General features: G+C 44.4%; 1 protein-coding gene across 4 annotated transcripts in view; it reads right to left on the bottom strand.

The window, feature by feature from the left end:
* The window catches only part of LOC121002730 (collagen alpha-6(VI) chain-like), a 252,655-nt gene that overhangs the window by 14,019 nt on the left and 225,627 nt on the right, over positions 1–13,009 (bottom strand). The gene's annotated exons all lie outside the window — the stretch shown is intronic.

The following is a 13,009-nucleotide window of genomic DNA, read 5'->3' as shown; positions in this document are numbered from 1 at the left end:
ATTCAGACGCAAACGGATGCATTTGTGAGATATTTAGGGTAGGTGCTGTGAAACATAACCATGCTTTTCTTGTGAAAATCCGGTCCTAAAACCCTGTTAAATAAATCTTTTTATTTTTATGCAGATGAGGTTTTAATTGCACTGAGGGCAGTGCTGCTCCACCTTTTGTCATTGCTACCTTCTCTAGAATCCCAGGGACTGTCAATCAAACAAGAGGCACCGAGTGGCATTACTGGCATAGAGATGGTGCACCAAGCGGAGCACCCGCCTCCCTTCTCCATGGTGCACAGAAAATCTTGTTCGCATAAAAATTGAAATAAGCATTTCTCAGGATTAGAGTACAGGATTCTCACAAGAAAGATAAATTTTTGTTCAGGGGCACCTATCCTACATGGAAGTATGCTCATGATGAAAATCATTTTACAGATAACAGACTCGCTTTAATTTGTGTGTTTATTTTTAGAGGCTTTACCATAAGTAGTTTGTCTATGTTCCATCAAAAAAGGAAGAACATACCATGAATTAGTAAAAAATAACTCTTACGTTATTACTAACAAACAACAATTAAATTCAAAGAGAGAACTAAATATCCTTAAACATGAATGGGTTAAAAATGCATATCAAGCCCTATCCCAGTTAAGTCAGCATAGTAAATTCACCATGACACATATGCTATTTTATTGACTGTAATAGTATGTCCATTATATGGCTATTGTACGTTCACACTCCCTTAATGGCCTCCATATAACTTATATGCCAAAATATATGTGAAACAGATGCATAGGATGGATCTCAATCAGTGCAATCCATCACCTGTAGGGTCTCATTGTCTAAAAAAAATGTATTATTCTAACAGCGTATATACTAAACATACAGCAACAATGCTGTGAAAGCAGCCTAAGGAATGGCAATCATATAATGAAAGTGAAAGAGAAATAAATATGTATTCGAAGATTTCCTATAGTGACTTAAAGGTTATGAACACCTTTTAAAAGCAAAAAAACATTATTATGTAGGAGTATACAGATGTAGCTAGCTTTATTTTGACACTAGCTGCCTCAGGATGGCCACTGTAATGCAATTTGTTGCATTACTACAATGTCTTTATTTTGACTGGTTTGATGCGTTAAAGCAACAAAATGGTGTCTACATCTGTACCTTGGGTTTAAATTTCAGGTTGCAATCTCACTGCAATCATAAGTCCTTCCTGAAGATCTGTATGCTTTCCTCCCTCTCCACACTCTGATCTGCTGTGTATAACCTCCTCACCTCCGTTTTGAAATCTGTAACAGTGGCCTACTGTGAGATAAGGAAGGGCAGAGCAAAATAAAGCTGACAGCAGCCAGCAGCAGTGTCCTGTCGGATCTATGCAAGAAGAAATAACAATGCTAGCTATGCATAGACGTTGCTCAGACTCTACAGCATCTACATTTTAACGAAGGTTATCCTTAACCCCTTAAAGGGGTATTCTCATCACATACAATGGGGGCATATTGCTAGGATATACCCCCATTGTCTGATAGGTGCGGATCTCACCTCTGGGGCCCGCACCTACAATGAGAACAGAGCAGAAAGAACTGTGGCTGGAGGACCCCGGATTTCCTGGGGTCCGTCCACCACTAAGCGCTGCTCACAGCTGCTCCCATTCATTTTTATGGGGCAGACGGAAATTGCTGAGTTAAGAAATTGTGCTAAGTTTTAAGCTTTTCAATCTCAATTCCTTTATTCCTATTCTTGTACTGGTTTCCCCTTCAACTTCTCAAGAGAGATCTCTTCTCCCTTGTGCTGACAAACACTGTTGCTGAGAAGATTGTGTCCTAACAGCCCCATCTCTCCAAAGATTGGAAATTTAGAATGCACACATTTTTCTCTACACTGATACACAACCTATTTAATTTACATTCTCCCCCTTCAGACTGCCTTACATGTGCTTTCCTCTATATAAACTATTACAGCACAGCCTGGGTAATCTGCCCTCCATGAACTTATATGCTTTCCTCCTGTCCACAATGTGATCTGTCATTTACAACAACCCCCCCTCCATGCTGCTATCTCTAACATTAAGAGAACGGAGAGAGACCAGAGAGAGCCAACACAGCCAGGGGCACTGTGCTCTCGGATTTATATCAAAACAGCAGCACAGCCAGTTATGTGAAGGAGTTACACTGACTGTACCAGAGTAAAAAATGGTAGGAATTTTTCAATAAGGACAATAGAAAAAGTTTCTAATTTCTGCATTTAGGAAGCAAATAAGCAGAGGTGCAAAGTAATATGAAACTAAAAGATTAATAAAATGTAATGTTCGTCAATATCTTCAGTGAGAATGGTGAGAATGGATAACCACAACTCCCAGCATTCCTTTGCCTCTCCCTTCACTTACCTCTCCTCATGTAGCAAACATCACCACAGCTTCTTCCCCCAGGACTTCTTCACTGCCCTCCTCTCCTGCACTGGTCACATGATGGTGACATCATCGCAGGTCCTTCTCAACCACTGCCTGTTTTACTGGTCACATGAACTGTGATGTCATCACAGGTCCTTCAGCTCTTCAAGTGCATTATATTTAATTGTATTGCCATCCTAGGGATGGCAATACAGTTGTATCTAGCTGGCAGGCAGGACATTCGTAGCCTGGAACAAAACATCAGGTGCCCAGGCCCCGAATGTTTTAACCTAGCAAACGCCCCTGCTTTAGACTCATTTAGGCTACATTCACACAACAGCAAAAAAAATTGTTCGTCAAAAACGGCCAAACAGCAATTTTTTCACTGATGCCTTTTTGAAAACAATAATTAAAAATGGTCCCCTTCAATTGTATGGGGGCTGTTGGGTGACAAGACAGGACATGTCTTATTCATGGCCTATTAAAGAAAGAATTGTGTGAGTAGAACCATAGTATGCAATGGTTGTCAAAATGGCCATGTGATGATTATTACAAAAACAGGCATCAAACAGATGTTTTTCACTGTCATGTGAATATAGCCTTAGACTACAGAGACAGCTAGGTCACTTAGACTCATTGACCCTACTGTATGCAAATTTTTCTGAGAAACTGCTCAACAAGACACAAAAAAAAGTATTGTGATTGTCCACATGTCTCCTTTGCTGTCTTGATTCATTTTTTCATCACATTATACACTGCTGGTTTCGAAGGGTTATGACCACCCTGCAATCCAGCAGTGGTGGTCATGCCTGCACAATATAGGAAGCCACCAGAGAGGCTAACGCCTTTTCCTATAGTGTGCAAGCATGGCCACTGCTAATGGATTCAGGGTGGTCATAACCATGGACACGAGCAGTTTACAATGTGATGGGAAAATGAATGAAGCCAGCAAAGGAGGCACTATGGATAAATACAATAGTAAGGGCCTTGTATTAACTTTGCTTGTAATACTTTCTAACAGTTGACTAAAAATATTGTTATACACTACCACCGCTGAATGCAGTCATTGGATGCAGTGGATGCATGCTGACAGTTTACATGTGGTATATGATATATGGTATATTATATTACTGTAGGGGAAAGCTTGGGATCTAGTGATCACCAGTCAGTATGGTTTACTATAAGCACAGTGACTGAGTCACACCACACAAAAACAAAAGTTTTAGATTTTAGAAAAACAGACTTTTCTAAAATTAGATTAGTGGTATACGAGTCCCTATCAGATTGGAACAGTTTCATTGGAGTCCAGGAGAAATGGGACTACTTAAAAGAGGCACTATTGAAGGCAACAGAAAATTGCATTAGGCTTGTCAGTAAAAGCAAAAAAAGGAAAAGACCACTGTGGTACTCAGCAGAAGTGGCCAAAATCATTAAAAACAAAAAGATAGCATTTAGGAATTATAAAAAAAAAAAAAAACGAGGATGACAGGCTAATTTACAAGATTAGGCAGAGAGAGGCCACACAAGTTATAAGAGCTTCTAAAGCACAGGCAGAAGAGAAATTAGCTCAGTCAGGGGAAAAAGGCGATAAGGCATTCTTCAGATACATAAATGAAAAAAGGAAACTAAAACAAGGAATTACAAAATTAAAAACAAAAGAAGGAAGGTATATGGAAGAAGATAAAGAACTAGCTGACTGCCTCAATGAATACTTCTGTTCAGTCTTTACGAAGGAAAATGAAGGAAATGGACCTCAGTTAGGAAAGAAGACTAATGAATCTTTTGATGCATGTGTCTTTACAGAGGAAGAGGTCCTAAGTCAGCTGTCTAAAATCAATACAAATAAGTCACAGGGGCCTGATGGGATACACCCAAAGCTATTAAAAGAGCTCAGCGGTGAACTAGCAAAACCATTAACAGATTTATTTAACCAATCACTGGCAACAGGAGTCGTCCCAGAAGATTGGAAATTAGCAAATGTTGTGCCCATTCACAAGAAAGGTAGTAGGGAGGAATCGGGCAACTATAGGCCAGTAAGCCTGACATCAATACTGTAGTGGGGAAATTAATGGAAACCATACTTAAGGAGAGGATTGTGGAACATCTAAAATCCCATGGATTGAAAGATGAAAAACAGCATGGGTTTACTTCAGGGAGATCATGTCAAACTAATCTTATTGATTTTTTTGATTGGGTGACTAAAACAATAGATGGCGGAAGTGCAGTAGACATCGCTTATCTAGACTTCAGTAAGGCTTTCAATACTGTCCCACACAGAAGGCTTATCAATAAATTGCAGTCTTTGGGCTTGGACTCCCATATTGTTGAATGGATTAGGCAGTGGCTGAGGGACAGGCAACAGAGGGTTGTAGTCAATGGAGTATATTTAGACCAAGGTCTTGTTACCAGTGTGGTACCTCAGGGATCTGTTCTGGGACCAATATTGTTTAATATCTTTATCAGCGAAATTGCAGAAGGCCTCGATGGTAAGGTGTGTCTTTTTGCTGATGACACAAAGATTTGTAACAGGGTTGATGTTCCTGGAGGGATACACCAAATGGAAAAGGATTTAGGAAAACTAGAGGAATGGTCAAAAATCTGGCAACTAAAATTTAATGTGGATAAGTGCAACATAATGCACCTGGGGCGTAAAAACCCAAGAGCAGAATATAAAATCAGTGATACAGTCCTAACCTTAGTATCTGAGGAAAGGGATTTAGGGGTCATTAATTCAGAAGACTTAAAGGTAGGCAGACAATGTCATAGAGCGGCAGGAAATGCTAGCAGAATGCTTGGGTGTATAGGAGAGGAATTACCAGTAGAAAGAGCGAGGTGCTCATGCCGCTCTACAGAGCACTAGTGAGACCTCATTTGGAGTATTGTGCTCAGTACTGGAGACCATATCTCCAGAAGGATATTGATACTTTGGAGAGAGTTCAGAGAAGAGCTACTAAACTGGTACATGGATTGCAGGATAAAACTTACCAGGAAAGATTAAAGGACCTTAACATGTATAGCTTGGAAGAAAGACTAGACAGAGGGGATATGATAGAAACTTTTAAATACATAAAGGGAATCAACAAGGTAAAAGAGGAGAGAATATTTAAAATAAGAAAAACTGCTACAAGAGGACATAGTTTTAAATTAGAGGGGCAAAGGTTTAAAAGTAATATCAGGAAGTATTACTTTACTGAGAGAGTAGTGGATGCATGGAATAGCCTTCCTGCAGAAGTGGTAGCTGCAAATACAGTGAAGGAGTTTAAGCATGCATGGGATAGGCATAAGGCCATCCTTCATATAAGATAGGGCCAGGGGCTATCCATAGTACTCAGTATATTGGGCAGACTAGATGGGCCAAATGGTTCTTATCTGCCAACACATTCTATGTTTCTATGTTTCTATGACTGAAGCGCAGTGAAGCCAGGAATGCACAAAGCCAAAACTAAGTATGCTTCCTTTCACAGGTCGGGTAGGGTGGTGGAATTTAAAAAAGCAAGACAATCCAGGACTAGGGATGAGCGAACCCGAACTGTATAGGGATGAGCGAACCCCCCTGAATTTTGGGGTGTCCGTGACACAGACCCGAACCCGAACATTTTCATAAAATTCCGGGTTCAAGTTCGGTGTTCGGCGCTTTCTTGGCGCTTTTTGAAAGGCTGCAAAGCAGCCAATCAACAAGCATCATACTACTTGCCCCAAGAGGCCATCACAGCCTTGTCTACTATTGGCATGGCTGTGATTGGCCAGTGCAGCATGTGACCCAGCCTCTATATAAGCTTGGGTCACATAGCGCTGCACGTCACTCTTCTGATACAAGTGTAGGGAGAGGTTGCAGCTGCGACGTTAGGGCGAGATTAGGCTGTGATTAACTCCTCCAAAAGACTTCATTCAGTGATCGATCTACAGCTGTGGATCATTGAACTGCTGCTATTCAATTGCTCAGTGTTTTTAGGCTGCCCAGAGCGTTTTTCAGTCACTTTTTTCTGGGGTGATCGGCGGCCATTTTGTGGCTTGTGGTGCGCCAGCACAAGCTACCACCAAGTCCATTTAACCATCAATAGTGTGGTTATTTTTTGCTATATCCTACATCAGGGTCAAGCTTTCATCAAGTGCATTTAACCATCAATAGTGTGGTTATTTTTTGGCCATATACTACATCAGGGGCAAGCTGACCTTGTCACCCAAGTGCATTTAACCATCAATAGGGTGGTTATTTTTTGCTATATCCTACATCAGGGTCAAGCTTTCATCAAGTGCATTTAACCATCAATAGTGTGGTTATTATTTGGCCATATACTACATCAGGGGCAAGCTGACCTTGTCACCCAAGTGCATTTAACCATCAATAGTGTGGTTATTTTTTGCTATATCCTACATCAGGGTCAAGCTTTCATCAAGTGCATTTAACCTTCAATAGTGTGGTTATTTTTTGGCCATATACTACATCAGGGGCAAGTTGAGCCTGTCACCCAGCGCCTAAAAAATAGGCCTCACATTTATATTAATCCAAATCTGTCATTACTGCTTTAGCTGGTCAAGTTATTTAGTGTCCGTCAAAGCCAAGTTTTTGTTCTGGGTTGAAAAACAATTCCCAAATTTGCAATTCTCAAAATTAGTGGTTTCTGCTGTATCAGGCCTACTTTAAATCTATCCCTAAAATGGTATATTAGATTCAAGGTGCTGATAGGGTAATTCTCAAAAACTTAACACACACGCTACAGTGCAGATCCAAGTCTAATTCTGTGATTAAACGTATACCTGTCACCCAGCGCCTAAAAAATAGGCCTCACATTTATATTCATCCAAATCTGTACTGTTTTAGCTGGTCAAGTTATTTTTAGTGTCCGTCAAAGCACAGTTTTTGTTCTGGGTTGAAAAACAATTCCCAAATTTGCAATTCTCAAAATTAGTGGTTTCTGCTGTATCATGCCTACTTTGAATCTATCCCTAAAAGGATAGATTAAATTCAAGGTGCTGATAGGGTAATTCTCAAAAACTTAACACACACGCTACAGTGCAGATCCAAGTCTAATTCTGTGATTAATCGTATACCTGTCACCCAGCGCCTAAAAAATAGGCCTCACATTTATATTCATCCAAATCTGTACTGTTTTAGCTGGTCAAGTTATTTTTAGTGTCCGTCAAAGCACAGTTTTTGTTCTGGGCTGAAAAACAATTCCCAATTTTGCAATTCTCAAAATTAGTGGTTTCTGCTGTATCAGGCCTACTTTAAATCTATCCCTAAAAGGGTAGATTAGATTCAAGGTGCTGATAGGGTCATTCTCAATAACTTCACACACACGCTACAGTGCAGATCCAAGTCTAATTCTGTCCGTAAACGTATACCTGTCTCCCAGCGCCTAAATAATAGGCCTCAAATTTATATTCAGCTAAATCTGTCATTACTGGTGTGCCTGTATTAGTGTAATACGGTACCTAAATAGATAGCCAGATAGTGTTAGGTGTCTGTAAAAAAAGAAGGCCTGAATTTTAATTCAATACATTGGCCCGAATAATATTTTTCTTATTGTGGTGAACGGTAACAATGAGGAAAACATCTAGTAAGGGATGCGGACATGGTCGTGGTGGTGTTAGTGGACCCTCTGGTGCTGGGAGAGGACGTGGCCCTTCTGCCACAGCCACACGTCCTAGTGAACCAACTACCTCAGGTCCCAGTAGCCAGCAGAATTTACAGCGATATTTTGTGGGGCCCAATGCCATTCTAAGGATGGTAAGGCCTGAGCAGGTACAGGCATTAGTCAATTGGGTGGCCGACAGTGGATCCAGCACGTTCATATTATCTCCCACCCAGTCTTCTGCAGAAAGCGCACAGATGGCGCATGAAAACCAAGCCCATCAGTCTGTCACATCACCCCCATGCATATCAGGGAAACTGTCTGAGCCTCAAGTTATGCAGCAGTCTCTTATGCTGTTTGAAGACTCTGCTGGCAGGGTTTCCCAAGGGCATCCACCTAGCCCTTCCCCAGGGGTGGAAGAGATAGAATGCACTAACGCACAACCACTTATGTTTCCTGATGATGAGGACATCGGAATACCACCTCAGCACGTCTCTGATGATGACGAAACACAGGTGCCAACTGCTGCGTCTTTCTGCAGTGTGCAGACTGAACAGGAGGTCAGGGAGGAAGACTGGGTGGAAGACGATGCAGGGGACGATGAGGTCCTAGACCCCACATGGAATGAAGGTCGTGCCACTGACTTTCAGAATTCGGAGGAAGAGGCAGTGGTGAGACCGAGCCAACAGCGTAGCAAAAGACAAAGAGGGAGCAGTGGGCAAAAGCAGAACACCCGCCGCCAAGAGACTCTGCCTGCTACTGACCGCCGCCATCTGGGACCGAGCACCCCAAAGGCAGCTTCAAGGAGTTCCCTGGCATGGCACTTCTTCAAACAATGTGCTGACGACAAGACCCGAGTGGTTTGCACGCTGTGCCATCAGAGCCTGAAGCGAGGCATTAACGTTCTGAACCTTAGCACAACCTGCATGACCAGGCACCTGCATGCAAAGCATGAACTGCAGTGGAGTAAACACCTTAGAAACAAGGAAGTCACTCAGGCACCCCCTGCTACCTCTTCTGCTGCTGCCGCCTCGGCCTCTTCTGCTGCTGCCGCCGCCTCGGCCTCTTCCTCCGCCTCTGGAGGAACGTTGGCACCTGCCGCCCAGCAAACATGGGATGTACTACCAACACCACCACCTGCGTCACCAAGCATCCCAACCATGTCACACGGCAGCGTTCAGCTCTCCATCTCACAAACATTTGAGAGAAAGCGTAAATTCCCACCTAGCCACCCTCGATCCCTGGCCCTGAATGCCAGCATTTCTAAACTACTGGCCTATGAAATGCTGTCATTTAGGCTGGTGGACACAGACAGCTTCAAACAGCTCATGTCGCTTGCTGTCCCACAGTATGTTGTTCCCAGCCGGCACTACTTCTCCAAGAGAGCAGTGCCTTCCCTGCACAACCAAGTATCCGATAAAATCAAGTGTGCACTGCGCAACGCCATCTGTGGCAAGGTCCACCTAACCACAGATACGTGGACCAGTAAGCACGGCCAGGGACGCTATATCTCCCTAGCTGCACACTGGGTAAATGTAGTGGCGGCTGGGCCCCAGCCGGAGAGCTGTTTGGCGCACGTCCTTCCGCCGCCAAGGATCGCAGGGCAACATTCTTTGCCTCCTGTCTCCTCCTCCTCCTACTCAGCTTCCTCCTCCTCTTCTTCCACCTGCTCATCCAGTCAGCCACACACCTTCACCACCAACTTCAGCACAGCCCGGGGTAAACGTCAGCAGGCCATTCTGAAACTCATATGTTTGGGGGACAGGCCCCACACCGCACAGGAGTTGTGGGGGGGTATAGAACAACAGACCGACGAGTGGTTGCTGCCGGTGAGCCTCAAGCTCGGCCTGGTGGTGTGCGATAATGGGCAAAATCTCGTTGCAGCTCTGGGACTAGCCGGTTTGACGCACATCCCTTGCCTGGCGCATGTGCTGAATTTGGTGGTGCAGAAGTTCATTCACAACTACCCCGACATGTCAGAGCTGCTGCATAAAGTGCGGGCCGTCTGTTCGCGCTTCCGGCGTTCACATCCTGCCGCTGCTCGCCTGTCTGCGCTACAGCGTAACTTCGGCCTTCCCACTCACCGCCTCATATGCGACGTGCCCACAAGGTGGAACTCCACCTTGCACATGCTGGACAGACTGTGCGAGCAGCAGCAGGCCATAGTGGAGTTTCAGTTGCAGCACGCACGGGTCAGTCGCACTGCGGAACAGCACCACTTCACCACCAATGACTGGGCCTCCATGCGAGACCTGTGTGCCCTGTTGCGCTGTTTCGAGTACTCCACCAACATGGCCAGTGGCGATGACGCCGTTATCAGCGTTACAATACCACTTCTATGTCTACTTGAGAAAACACTTAGGGCGATGATGGAAGAGGAGGTGGCCCAGGTGGAGGAGGAGGAAGAGGGGTCATTTTTAGCACTTTCAGGCCAGTCTCTTCGAAGTGACTCAGAGGGAGGTTTTTTGCAACAGCAGAGGCCAGGTACAAATGTGGCCAGACAGGGCCCACTACTGGAGGACGAGGAGGACGAGGATGAGGAGGAGGATAAGGATGAATCAGGTTCACAGCGGGCTGGCACCCAACGCAGCTCAGGCCCATCACTGGTGCGTGGCTGGGGGGAAACGCAGGACGATGACGATACGCCTCCCACAGAGGACAGCTTGTCCTTACCTCTGGGCAGCCTGGCACACATGAGCGACTACATGCTGCAGTGCCTGTGCAATGACAGCAGAGTTGCCCACATTTTCACGTGTGCGGACTACTGGGTTGCCACCCTGCTCGATCCACGGTACAAAGACAATGTGCCCACCTTACTTCATGCACTGGAGCGTGATAGTAAGATGCGCGAGTACAAGCGCACGTTGGTAGACGCGCTACTGAGAGCATTCCCAAATGTCACAGGGGAACAAGTGGAAGCCCAAGGCGAAGGCAGAGGAGGAGCAAGAGGTCGCCAACGCAGCTGTGTCACGGCCAGCTCCTCTGAGGGCAGGGTTAGCATGGCAGAGATGTGGAAAAGTTTTGTCACCACGCCACAGCTAACTGCACCACCACCTGATACGGAACGTGTTAGCAGGAGGCAACATTTCAATAACATGGTGGAACAGTACCTGTGCACACCCCTCCACGTACTGACTGATGGTTCGGCCCCATTCAACTTCTGGGTCTTTAAATTGTCCACGTGGCCAGAGCTAGCCTTTTATGCCTTGGAGATGCTGGCCTGCCCGGCGGCCGGCGTTTTGTCTGAACGTGTATTCAGCACGGCAGGGGGCGTCATTACAGACAAACGCAGCCGCCTGTCTACAGCCAATGTGGACAAGCTGACGTTCATAAAAATGAACCAGGCATGGATCCCACAGGACCTGTCCATCCCTTGTGCAGATTAGACATTAACTACCTCCCCTTAACGATATATTATTGTACTCCAGGGCACTTCCTCATTCAATCCTATTTTTATTTTCATTTTACCATTATATTGCGGGGCAACCCAAAGTTGAATGAACCTCTCCTCTGTCTGGGTGCCGGGGCCTAAAAATATCTGACAGTGGCCTGTTCCAGTGGTGGGTGACGTGAAGCCTGATTCTCTGCTATGACATGAAGACTGATTCTCTGCTGACATGAAGCCTGAATCTCTGTTATGGGACCTCTCTCCTCTGTCTGGGTGTTGGGGCCTAAAAATATCTGACAGTGGCCTGTTCCAGTGGTGGGTGACGTGAAGCCTGATTCTCTGCTATGACATGAAGACTGATTCTCTGCTGACATGAAGCCTGAATCTCTGTTATGTGACCTCTCTCCTCTGTCTGGGTGTCGGGGCCTAAAAATATCTGACAGTGGACTGTTACAGTGTTGGGTGACGTAAAGCATGATTCTCTGCTAGGACATGCAGACTGATTCTCTGCTGACATGAAGCCTGAATCTCTGTTATGGGACCTCTCTCCTCTGTCTGGGTGCCTGGGCCTAAATATATGACAATGGACTGTTCCAGTGTTGGGTGACGTAAAGCATGATTCTCTGCTAGGACATGCAGACTGATTCTCTGCTGACATGAAGCCAGATTTTCTGTTACGGGACCTCTCTCCTCTGCCTGGGTGCCGGGGCCTAAATATATAACAATGGACTGTTACAGTGGTGGGTGACGTGAAGCCAGATTCTCTGCTATGGCATGAAGAGACTGATTCTCTGCTGACGTGAAGCCAGATTCTCTGCTATGGGACCTCTCTCCAATTGATATTGGTTAATTTTTATTTATTTTATTTTTATTTTAATTCATTTCCCTATCCACATTTGTTTGCAGGGGATTTACCTACATGTTGCTGCCTTTTGCAGCCCTCTAGCTCTTTCCTGGGCTGTTTTAAAGCCTTTTTAGTGCCGAAAAGTTCGGGTCCCCATTGACTTCAAAGGGGTTCGGGTTCGGGACGAAGTTCGGGTCGGGTTCGGATCCCGAACCCGAACATTTCCGGGAAGTTCGGCCGAACTTCTCGAACCCGAACATCCAGGTTTTCGCTCAACTCTATCCAGGACAACTCCTTTGAGATCTGTGGTGGTCAGAAGCCTCTGTTGCCATGCTTCAGCTTGGCTATGTATTGTATTACTTCAATGATCACCAGGGAGATACATTTAACCCCTTAGGGACACAGCCTTATTTCACCTTAAGGACCAGGCCATTTTTTGCAAATCTGACCAGTCTCACTTTAAGTGGTGATAACTTTAAAATACTTTGACTTATCCAGGCAATTCTGAGATTGTTTTTTCATCACCTATTGTACTACATGACACTGGTAAAATGAAGTGAAAAAATTCATTTTTATTTATAAAAAAATACAAATTTACCAAAAATTTGTAAAAAATTGCAAATTTACCAAAAATTTGTAAAAAATTGCAAATTTCCAAGTTTTAATTTCTCTACTTCTATAATACATAGTAATACCTACAAAAATAGTTATTACTTTACATTCCCCATATGTCTACTTCATGTTTGGATCAATTTGGGAATGATATTTTATTTTTGGGGGATGTTACAAGGCTTAGAAGTTTAGAAGCAAATCTTCAA

The sequence above is a fragment of the Bufo bufo genome, chromosome 5, assembly GCF_905171765.1.
Source record: "Bufo bufo chromosome 5, aBufBuf1.1, whole genome shotgun sequence".
Lineage (NCBI taxonomy): Eukaryota > Metazoa > Chordata > Amphibia > Anura > Bufonidae > Bufo > Bufo bufo.
This window is presented reverse-complemented; position numbering and strand designations above follow the sequence as displayed.